Raw genomic sequence first — 12,820 nt, forward strand, 5'->3', positions numbered from 1 at the left:
TATATATTAACTATATCTACAGAATTAGTTCCTAAAGGAGCCTTATAATGGAGATGTAAGATTCTAGCTACGTGTCCTTAATTGCACAATTAGCCCCAATTGGTGTTTAGATTTATTTAGAACTAGGAAGCGGGGGGGGGGGGTTGGTTGGTTGCAAAATGGAGCAAAATCACAGCATGGGGTGGGGGTGAGGGCTTTAGCAATTTGCCTTGCTGTGGATTTCATCCTGGTTTTCAGTAGCCCTTTTTTAATTTAAAAAAAAATGAAATGGGGAAGAGATGTGATTGGGGTGAAAAGTGTGGCAGGTTATTAATCCTCAACCCACCCCCAGTTTTGCCCTGCATATCAGGTCCCCCATTTCCTGTTGGCCAATAAATCAAAGTCCTGATCGGGGCAAGTTGTGCAATTAAGCACACATCTGACTAGATCTTAAGGCAGTGCTTGCATTTAGCCCAGTGGTTAGGGCATTGCAACGCCCCAGCCTGAAGGCCCTGGCCTTTACCCCCTTAAGGGGTGGGGGGAACAAGGAGGCAGGGAGGAGGCAGCAACACGATCCCCAGGATCGCGTCGCTAACAGGGCTGGAGGGACTGGGATGTACTCGCCTGTCCTTGCAGCAGCATTCTGGGGGTCTGCAGGACTCCCCAGCCTTCCAAAAGTGAAAGTGGAGTGATCGTGTTCCACCTCTGCAAAACCGGAAGTGGAGCGCAATCTCTCCGCTTTCACTTTTAGAAGCCTGGGGAGTCCTGCAGATGCATGCGCAGGGCTCCCCATACCCCTGACAGACTGCTGCAGGGACTGGTGAGTGCATCCCAGTCACTGCAGCCCCCCAGAGCGACGTGATACTGAGGATCACGATGCTGCCTCCCTCCCCTCTTCTGCAAGGACTAACTGTGGCTTTCAAACTCCTGGAGAGTTTGAAAACCGCAATTTAACCTATTTTTGCCTGACCCACAGGTGCACACATTTGATCCATGTTGCGTATATGCAACACTGGGCAGAAATGTCTTTAAAGAGATTAGTTAAAACTTTAGAGAAAATGGAATAAATATTGGACTAGGAGGAAGGACAACACCAAAATTACCCTAATCAACTCCACATTCAATACCTTGTGTTTGAATATGCCTGTTCTTTCTTTGACAAAAGCATCTTTCTCATAGATATTATTATTATTATTATTATTATTATTATTATTATTATTATTATTATTATTATTATTATTAATAATAATAATAATAATTTATACCCCGCCTTTTTGCCCAACAGGCACACAAGGCAGCTTACAATTTAAAAGTACAACATAAAAAAAATATAGTGCCTCTTGTCTTGATTCTCACTCCATTTGTATCCCATCCTTCCTTCCTTCCTTCCTTCCTTCCTTCCTTCCTTCCTTCTTTTTTGTGTATCTTATGTGTATCCTGTTAATTATAAAATAATATTTTTATATGCATTTCTGTTCTTTTTTGTTTCGAAGGTCAATTTTGCTTTTCTATTTATGATTCAAATTAGGAATATCTAAACAATTCCCTAGTATTTCTGCCACACTGGGGAAAAAAATTGCATTGCTTTTCCTGGAAATTTCATTGCAATAACGGATTTTTTTTCCAGTGGAGAACTTGTTGTTATTTGGGACACTGATCCACAGCTGTAAACACGTGGTGTCTACTGCCTATGAATAAATAAATAAATGAATGAAAATCATCAACATTTGTTGCATTCCTGTTGAGTTTAAATTATAGTCTGAGAAAAATAGCCATTTCTTTTCTGTGATCTTGTCGATGTGCGTTATCTTGGTCTAATAAACATTTCTGCTCTTAACAATGTGCATTCTCACTCTCATGTGTCTGGGCACATCTAAGAGGTCAGATGGGCTCTCTGCCTTGAGTTCAGAACGTGCGGTGAATCAAATCTGCAGGTTTTTAACCTGCAGTTAAAAATGGTCCACCTGTATAACTGCATTGTCGATCTCATTCATTTAGGGCCAAATTCTAACCAACTTTCCAGCATTGGAATAAGCTGTGCCAGTGGGGCGTGTGCTGCATCCTGCAGTTGGGTGTCACTCACGGAGGCCTCCTCAAAGTAAGGGAATGTTTGGTCCCTTACCTCAGGGCTGCATTGCCCTTATGTTGGTGCTGGAAAGTGGGTTAGGATTGCACCCTTAGTAACTTTTCTTAAGTTACACGCACATCATACAAAAAACAACAGAAGGCAGATTTTACGAACACTGTAACGTTAATAACAATGAGAAAAAAATGTAACGGTATAATTGCACAAAGAAATAGAATGAGCTCAAGAAAGGCAAATTGTTCCAACACTTGGGATACATGGTTACCAAATGGTTCCCTCATTTTGAAAAGGATGGAGTTTTTAAAAATTCTGCTTCATTTTAAGGCATCTTATTATAAAGCACAGCTTGACAAAATGCCTTGAATGATATTATTTTTTTGAATCATAAACACAGACGGACATGCACGCACTCACATCTACAGGGTCTTTTCCAAGTAATTTTAAATGTAATCAAAATTCCGCTGAACCATTTCTGTGTCTGAGTATAATGCATGGCATATGCATAATGATAGTCTTTCAACAGGCCATTTCTTAAAAACAAACAAACAAAACCAAGTTTATGATGCAAACCAGGCAGCTGATCTGTTACTCTAAATCAGCGATTTTCAACCTTTTACATCTCAGGGCACACTGACAAGGCACTAAAATGGTCAAGGCACACCACAAGATTTTTGACAATTGACAAGGCACACCATGCTGCCAGTGGGGGCTCACATCTCCCATTGGTCCTATTAATAAATGACCTTCCTCCAAATTCCTGTGCGGGTGACCACTTGCGGCACACCAGTGTGCCATGGCACAGTGGTTGAAAATGGCTGCTCTAAATGTAGGTCTCCCCCCAGCACTGTAGAATGCAGGTGCCTCAATTTTAAGACCAAAAATGATATCCTGGAGAGGGGCAATAAGCCTTTCCCCTTTCCACCTCCAGCACAATTTATTTATTTTTCTCACCTGGGTTTCAACCCTGGAAATGAGCTCAGCTGGAAAAAAGAAAGGGATAGTTCAGCACCTTTCACTCACACACCAACGCTCCCCTTTTATATGTGGTTGGGACAGTCCTGTATTTAAAGAGACATTTTCCCATCATCACTTCAATGATTGAGATCATTCTTTTGTGACTTTCACTGGTTGCTTTTGCCATCTGACCTTATCCTCAAGATGCTATTACAAGGAAAATGTCCTGAGCAGAATGGGAATTAATATTCCAGTCGTTTGATTCAGGGTCACAATAACAGAAGCGGTTAATTCCGTCCAGCATTCCATCCAGACCCCCTAATGTCTTCTTAGCTTATTTAATGGTCTAGTTTGGTGATAGCAGGTAGGCAAAAATGTTGATCTCATTTGCCATGCGATTATTCTAGTTCTATAATATTTGACTGCTTTCTTTTAATATGCATTTCATTTTACAGTATTGGTTTATTTTAAAATTCTCTTCCCACCACATGACTTACAACATTAACAGTATTCAGTAACAACGAATGCATAACTAAAATAATACAGATTAAATGGGGGGAAAAAAATCAGCATCTAGGAGCCCAGTCTTATTCCCCACAGTCAATAGCACTGCCAATGGAGTTCGCACTCCATGCTATGGTGGGGGAATGACTAGAAGGCCAACAAGGGTAAGAGTTTTACTTATCTCTTGGTAGGTATTCTGGTGTCCTGTGGGTCTCCTTGGACCTACACCAGCTATGTAGTTGTCATAAATCTGAGGAAACAAGGGAGCAGGGTGGGCTGGGAAATTGGGGACAGGAGCACAGTGCAAATAGCTGCCACCAAGATCCAACCCCTCCTTCCCTTGAACTGTACCCTACCCTCCCCCTTCTCTGTCCCAGAACTCCCCTCTGCCCATGACATGCCCCTTCTGGTGTCATACATGGGTTGGCATGTACCAGGCTCCACAGCGGTGAGTGCATGGAGCTGCTGACCAGTTCCACCTGTAGCTCATAAGAACATAAGAACATAAGAACAGCCCCACTGGATCAGGCCATAGGCCCATCTAGTCCAGCTTCCTGTATCTCACAGCGGCCCACCAAATGCCCCAGGGAGCACACCAGATAACAAGAAACCTCATCCCGGTGCCCTCCCTTGCATCTGGCATTCTGACATAACCCATTTCTAAAATCAGGAGGTTGCGCATACACATCATGGCTTGTACCCCATAATGGATTTTTCCTCCAGAAACTTGTCCAATCCACTTTTAAAGGCGTCTAGGCTAGACGCCAGCACCACTTCCTGTGGCAAGGAGTTCCACAGACCGACCACACGCTGAGTAAAGAAATATTTTCTTTTGTCTGTCCTAACCCGCCCAACACTCAATTTTAGTGGATGTCCCCTGGTTCTGGTATTACGTGAGAGTGTAAAGAGCATCTCTCTATCCACTCTGTCCATCCCCTGCATAATTTTGTATGTCTCAATCATGTCCCCCTTCAGGCGTCTCTTTTCTAGGCTGAAGAGGCCCAAACGCCGTAGCCTTTCCTCATAAGGAAGGTGCCCCAGCCCCGTAATCATCTTAGTCGCTCTCTTTTGCACCTTTTCCATTTCCACTATGTCTTTTTTGAGATGCGGCGAACAGAACTGGACACAATACTCCAGGTGTGGCCTTACCATAGATTTGTACAACGCCATTATAATACTAGCCGTTTTGTTCTCAATACGTTTTCTAATGATCCCAAGCATAGAATTGGCCTTCTTCACTGCTGCCGCACATTGGGTTGACACTTTCATCGACCTGTCCACCACCACCCCAAGATCTCTCTCCTGATCTGTCAGACAGCTCAGAACCCATCAGCCTATATCTAAAGTTTTGATTTTTTGCCCCAATGTGCATGACTTTACACTTACTGACATTGAAGCGCATCTGCCATTTTGCTGCCCATTCTGCCAGTCTGGCGAGATCCTTCTGGAGCTCCTCACAATCACTTCTGGTCTTCACCACTCGGAAAAGTTTGGTGTCGTCTGAAAACTTAGCCACCTCACTGCTCAACCCTGTCTCCAGGTCATTTATGAAGAGGTTGAAAAGCACCAGTCCCAGGACAGATCCTTGGGGCACACCGCTTTTCACCTCTCTCCATTGTGAAAATTGCCCATTGACACCCACTCTCTGCTTCCTGGCCTCCAACCAGTTCTCAATCCATGAGAGGACCTGTCCTCTAATTTCCTGACTATGGAGTTTTTTCAGTAGCCTTTGGTGAGGGACCGTGTCAAATGCCTTCTGAAAGTCCAGATATATAATGTCCACGGGTTCTCCCACATCCACATGCCTGTTGACCTTTTCAAAGAATTCTATAAGGTTCGTGAGGCAAGACTTACCCTTACAGAAGCCATGCTGACTCTCCCTCAGCAAGGCCTGTTCATCTATGTGTTTTGAGATCCTATCTTTGATGAGGCATTCCACCATCTTACCCGGTATGGATGTTAGGCTGACCGGCCTATAGTTTCCCGGGTCCCCCCTCTTTCCCTTTTTAAAAATAGGCGTGACATTTGCTATCCTCCAATTTTCTGGCACTGTGGCCGTTTTGAGGGACAAGTTGCATACTTTAGTCAAGGGATCTGCAACTTCATTCTTCAATTCCTTAATAACTCTTGGGTGGATGCCATTAGGGCCCGGTGACTTATTGATCTTTAATTTATCAATGAGGTCTGAAACATCTTCTCTTTTAACCTCTATCTGACTTAACTCCTCAGTTAGGAGGGGCCATTCGGGCAGCGGTATCTGCCCGAGGTCTTCTGCCGTGAAGACAGATGCAATGAACTCATTTAATTTCTCTGCCATCTCTAAGTCTCCTTTTATCTCCCCTTTCCCTCCCTCACCATCCAGAGGGCCAACCGCTTCTCTGGCGGGTTTCCTGCTCTAACATATTTGAAGAAGCTTTTATTATTCCCCTTAATGTTGCTGGCCATGCGTTCCTCATAGTCTCGCTTGGCCTCCTGTATCACCTTCTTACTTTTCTTTTGCCACAGTTTATGTTCCTTTTTATTCTCCTCATTGCTCCAAATTGCTTGGCAGCAGCATACCTTACAGTAGTAATTGCATTTACAACAGTGGAAAGTGAATTCTGCTACCACAATCATAGCATAGGATTGGGTCAGAAATTCCTTAATTCTGGTGTACCTTACAAAACAATTTCTATTTTTTGTGGTGGGTCCCAATGGTAACCTGTGGCCCTGATCTAGTGGTTTTGTGTCTGATAGTCTTGATGATCATGTAGAACCCTAAGAATGCAGGAGATGCAACTATTTTTTTTATTTCTGTCAACTAATATTTGCAGATTTAGGAATGGTTATTGTCTGGTATTGAAGTTGAGGTGGCAGGAAAAATACTGTGTTGGACAGCAATGGCCATAAATAAAAGACTAGTTAGAATGGGTTAGGACCCACTAGCTAGCCAATTGGAATCACTGAAACAGTTGCCTGCTAGTGTGAGCTAGTGTCAAGAATCCAGTTCACATATAGAAGACTGTTAAAACTGCTTGTGAGAGTAAAAAAAGTAATGAACCGTCTGGTTCATAAGATGAAAGATGCATATTATCAAGCACTATTTCTTGCCAAAGGTACATAACTTTCATGCTCTCTTTTGGGAGCATGCTTGTCTGAAATAGTGGTTGTGGCACTCTTGAAATGCAAAGAAGGACATAGCATGGATTGACTTCTTTGTGGACGTATTGAGAAATGTAAAATAAATGTCCCCCTCTCCTTAGGGGGAAGTACCCTAAACTTTATGCCAGTAGAAGCTTGACATCAGTAAGAGTTGTAGTTTTCTTTCCCAGCTATTGATTCTGGTGAGGGTTTTCCCCCCTTCCTTTTACAATAAGAAATATCTGTTAAAATGTTTCTATTGCTTCTTTATGATAGGCATTTCAGATGCCTGCTGCAGTATAAATAAAAGTGTCTTCCTAGATTAAAGGCGCCATTTAAACAAGGGGGAAGAAAGTCTGCCGCAGTGGAGAAGAGGCTTGGCTGTCAAAGTCAAGGAGATGGCATCCCACTGAAATGAAACAATAATCATTTTTACCTTTCTTGAGACTTGGGAGCTATTACTTAAACCTCTCCATAGATGTATTATCACTAACAAGGTCTCCTGAGAAAGATGGCAAAACCGCTAAGCTATCAACTCGAGAACTGAATGGCTGAACTCCCAAGGGTTTGCTTCAGTTTGGAATTAGATGGGGAAGAGTTGAAGAAATATAAGGCAATCTGGGGAAGGAACCGCGACATAATTCCAGCGAACTTGGGAGCAGTCACGTTTAAGGAGGAAAAGACATATCATTAACCCGGAATGCAGGGGGGGCTGTAAAATACTCGCACCCGAGTTCGCTCACTTTATATTTCCCAACATATATCTAGCTCTGGAGCCTGTCTGATCGGTTTATTGTGCTCTTGAAACACCAGGCAGGCGTCCAGACAATGGTAGATGATTTCTAGGAAGGGGATGCCAGCTTCCTGATCTCTTCCACTCTCGTCCAACTTTTACATTTTGAGTGAGGTGGCGGAGCTAAAATCCAGGCTTGCTGGTGAATGTAATGAGTTGAATGGAACAGTGGCATAGCCACAGGGAGGGGCAAAATGGTAAGTACTGCAAGCAGTTCAATGCTCCCTGTAAGTGGCCCTTCCCACTCACCGTCAAAGCCATTCCAGGTAACGACAGCAATACGCAGGAGATGCCGCTTGGTTCGGTGAGTGTCTGCCTGTTGGCACTGCTGCCTGAAATGGCTCTGATGGTGAGTGGGAAGAGCTGATACATAGAGCATTGTGGCGCCTGCGGTACTTACCGTTTGCTCCTCCCCAGCTACACTACTGGAATGGAGTACCCATTCACTAGTTGATAGCCAGGGGGGCAACCTTTATTTTTCAAGGGCATTGTGGTTCATCAGTGTCCCTTCCTCAAGGATGTTGAAGACTACAGGACCGCATGTCCTTGGCCCCCCCTTTTCACTTGGATCTGCCCTTGTGCGACACTGATGCATTCACATGTTATATTGCAGTTTCCTTCATTTCATTCAGAGATTGATCAGTTTTACGTTTATGTTTTACTAACCGTGACCCCACAGGCTCGCAGAGCATTCTCCCTTGCGAGATGCAATGCTTTTCCATCAGCTCTGCTAGCAGGCAGGTTTTGTGGCATTCCCTACTCAGAAAGAAGATGTACCTGTGACAGGAATTGTGTGGAGACATTTCATCATATATTTTTTTTACTGCCCACTCCATGATACCCTTCGTAAGATCTATCTGGCTCCACTGCTGAACAAAATGCAGGGCTGGGAGGATTCATTTAAATTACAAACTCTTCTTTCCATAGAGGAAACTGACTCTCTGGACAAGGTTGCCAACTTTGTTTATGGGATTCTGTCAGGACGGAATTCTGGGTCTTCCGCTATATTATGGTGAATGGGGGGGAGGGGGTATTGGATGATTATGAGTGTTTTATTTTATTGTGTGTGTGTTCTGAATGTTTAATGTTTGGTTGTTGTTTTGTATTTGTATCTATGCCAATAAAGGTCGTATGTATGTATGTATGTATGTATGTATGTATGTATGTACTAACCGTGACCTGCTTGTGATATCTGCTGGAATAGATGATGGAAAAACAAATGGCTGTTGTGGATGACCATACTCCTAAACAGTGGTTTCACTAGGGTTTGTGTCACTCGGTGCGGGAGGACAGCATGTCATTCCCATTACGGACTTTCTCCCATGCAGTGGGTGGGACAACGCCCCAGGCCATGGGTGTAGTGATGCACCATTGCCCTGCCTCACTGGCTCTTTTTGGCTATATATTTTGATAGAATATAGACATTTCAACACGGTTTGTTTCAGTGCATTCTGCATGAAATTACACATCAAATAAGAACATAAGAACAGCCCCACTGGATCAGGCCATAGGCCCATCTAGTCCAGCTTCCTGTATCTCACAGCGGCCCACCAAATGCCCCAGGGAGCACACCAGATAACAAGAGACTTCATCCTGGTGCCCTCCCTTGCATCTGGCATTCTGACATAGCCCATTTCTAAAATCAGGAGGTTGCGCATACACATCATGGCTTGTACCCCATAATGGATTTTTCCTCCAGAAACTTGTCCAATCCCTTTTTAAAGGTGTCCAGGCCAGTTGCCATCACCACATCCTGTGGCAAGGAGTTCCACAGACCAACCACACACTGTGTAAAGAAATATTTTCTCTTGTCTGTTCTAACTCTCCCAACACTCAATTTTAGTGGATGTCCCCTGGTTCTGGTGTTATGTGAGAGTGTAAAGAGCATTTCCCTATCCACTCTGTCCATCCCCTGCATAATTTTGTATGTCTCATGATATATAACATGATGGTATTATTAAGTAGTACCAAAATTTTAAAAATTTGGGTCAACAGTGGTGTCACTGACCCGAGGCCATCAGCTGGTGAGGCCTGCAGCTCCCCACACTCGCCTAGCAATGCCACTGCTTCTAGATTATTACAAGAATATGCATAATAATTAGATTTACTGGGAATTGTTCCTTATTTTCCTCTTGGCATTAGTACTTAGGTTGTTAACCTGGTTTCTCCCTTCTCCTTCTTCTTGGTTTCTCCCATTTATTCATGAATACAGCGAATGTCAGTCCACCATCTACTGAACCCACTTCATTTGTTTGATGAGAGAGGCATTTGCCTATAGAAACTCTTGAGATAGCGTCGCACGTAATTCTTTGTCTTTTTTTTTTCCTCCTTGAATGTATGTTGCACACAGTAATGTCTGATATGTTCCCACAAAGATTACAAAGCTTGGTAAATTATCGCACCTTTGTGCACCTATAGAAATTAGCTTTTAATAAAAGCTAATTAATGTCATTAACCTCGGCTTCCATTTCCAGTCTAATAACTATTCATGCACACACGTTGTGCTGTAATTTAATCAATGTGCTTTAAAACAGATAGGGGACTCTTACCTTGTCAAGCGGCATGGGATTTATCTTATCTTCACAGCAAAAATTGCACCACATCTCTGTCTTGGTGGGCCAGCCCACCAAGACTAATGAGACTTCATGGGATTGTGGGTCCAGAATGGCACCAAGATGCTCTCCATGATGGTTCACTGTGGACTGTAGCCACCATCAGAACTACCTTCTGCTCCTTTCAGCTGCTGCCTGCCACCCTTCCAAAATCCCTCTCATGTCACATTCCAGTCTCCTCCCTATTTTGGCTTCTCTGCTGGCAGAATTGTGGTGGCATCCGGGTAATGTCCAAGCTACGTTGCGGTGGCATTTTCCTAGCATCCATAGCACACCCTTTGGTGGATGGGCTCCTACACTGGCAGAACTGTAGTTGTGCTGGCACATGTGGAGATAAACCCGCATATCTCTAGCAGTGGTGTAGCTAATGATTGTGTAGCCCAGCGCTAAGCTCCAAATGATGCTCCAGAAATGACGTCATGCCTGCGCTTTAAAAAAAGTGAAAATGGGGTAGAAACCCACCTCCTCCCCCCAGCAGCTCACCTCCCACTTGTTCTGCCACCTCCCCCCAGCCAGTGTCATAGCTAAGGCGTTCCAGGGCGGGGGGGATGGAGGGCGTTCCAGGGGACGGGCAGGCGGGAAGTGGGGCTGGGACCCAGCAGTTATACTGGATCCCAACCCCGTTCCCTGAGCACTGCGGAGCGACTCCAAGTTGCTCTGTTCTTCTCGGACTTATGCCACCTCCTGAGGTGGTGCAGGTCTGAGGATACCCATTGTGGCTATACTGGCTTACCTGAGGTTAAGGGGAAGAGTTTCCCCTTACCTCTGGCTGAGCTGATTCTGGCCCCAGTCTTGCGCTGGATACAGCACAGGCCTCCTGGCCTGCCTGTTCCAGCACAAGATAGGACTGCGCTGTTAGGAAAACAACCTGTCGGCGAGTTGCTGCGTTTTAATTTTCTTCAAATACAGAATGGGTTAATCCATGGTGCCTCCACAGAGGTAGTAATTACTCCTTATCCAATGCTAACTCATCCATCTTTCCAGTAAATTCACATCAGTTTAATGGTACCCTAATGTCTGGGACCACCAGCTCAGGCATACCTCCCTAAAGGTTGTTAAGTTGCACCAGTAGATGAAAGACTTGGTTCCAGTCCTTTTCCAAATGTGTACCTGAGCTTGTTAGTAGATCACCTGGGTGTAATCTGTTATTACTCTAATAGTTTACCCATAGGCAACAAGAGACTTGCTGCTATTAGCAGGTGACTGAGTTTCCTGTTTGTGTCAAGGCTTGTGTTTATGGACCTGAAGAAACCGAATCAAGTCCCTTTTCCCTGGATACGTGGCTGCGGGTGATTTACACAGTAATTGTATCTGCTATTGGCAGCGCACTGAATTTGGAAGCAGCAGCAGGCCAGCCTGACAAGGTGCTGCTTCCATTTCCTCCAACCTTTAGGAAAGGGAAATAAATACTCTATGTTTTATTGCGAGTGCACAAAACTGGGTGATATAAACCACTGCATTGGGGAGTGTAGCAGCCTGTAGGGGCAACAGGAGGTGGGCTGCAAAGCAGCCGTTTCAAATTCCAGCAGAGGAGATTGGAAGCAAAGCTCTCAACAGCATCGAAAGGACCACGCTGGGATGTATTCAGGCACTGGCGTTCCTGGATGGGGGGTGCAAAACACTAAGGGCGCAATCCTAACCAACATTCCAGCACTGGCATAGCTGTGCCAGTGGGGCATGTGCTGCATCCTGCAGTTGGGGGGCAGTTACGGAGGCCTTCACAGGGTATGGCAATATTTGTTCCCTTACCTTGAAGTAGCATTGCCCTTATGTCAGTGTGGGAAAATGGGTTAGGATTGCGCCCTAAGTGTTGCAGCCTCCCGAACGCTGGTGTAAAGTGGCCCCTCCCCCTCACCTGCAGAGCCAGTCGCAGCTACGAAAGCTTTTGCTTTCAGCAGCTCCTGGACGTTGTGGTGGCCCCCTGTAAGTAAAACTCCCCCCTTTCCCCTGTTAGTGACGCAATCCTAGGGATGGCATCGCTACCTTCGGTCCCCCTCCTGGAAAGACTTACCTTGGGAGTTCTGCTCCCAAGAAGTTAGAGAACTCCCGGCCTATTGACTTACAGCCCAATCCAGAGTGTGAGCTGCATCTTGCTGGGTTGTGGTGGTTGCTTTATCTCTGGATAAAGGAACATTTGTCCCCTTTACAAGCCTAGGCACCTGAATCTGCACCTGAATGGGTCTACTTGGAACTGCACCAGTGATTTAGATGGCACAAGTGGACCTGGGAAGGTGGATCAAGGTGGGAAAAAGGGGGTAGGATATTGTCAGCTCTACTGCTGCCAGTAGCACCTATCTGGCCTCAAGTTGCTCTCCTCCCCACCCCAGGCTCCTCCCCATTCCTCCCCTTCCCGCCCCATTCCACCCATCCCTCCCTATCCTCCAACCCCCCATGTGATTTACTAGTGATGGGGCTCATTGAGAGGCCACAGGAGCAGAGCTATGGTCGCTTACAGCGCAGACAGGCTGTGCAAAATGGTGTGTCACATATTGCGACAGCTGTGGAGAACCCATGTGCTGCCAGAATGCTAATTCTGGCAGTGCAAGGCCTGCATAGGATTGGACCATTAACCTAGCTTCCATAAATGTCAGTGGCAAAATAGGTTTAGGGTAGACCTTTCAGTAGGGTCATGAATAATGTTTTTCAATGTTTTTTTGTACAGAAAAAAATGAGCTCTTTGCTCTTGAGTGAATACAATTATTTACCTTCCCCCCCCCCGCCCCAGTATTTGAACTGTATTTTCCCTCCTCACCTTTTCTCTCTCTTTCTTTG

This window comes from Tiliqua scincoides, chromosome 3 (assembly GCF_035046505.1).
Source record: "Tiliqua scincoides isolate rTilSci1 chromosome 3, rTilSci1.hap2, whole genome shotgun sequence".
Taxonomy (NCBI): Eukaryota; Metazoa; Chordata; class Lepidosauria; order Squamata; family Scincidae; genus Tiliqua; species Tiliqua scincoides.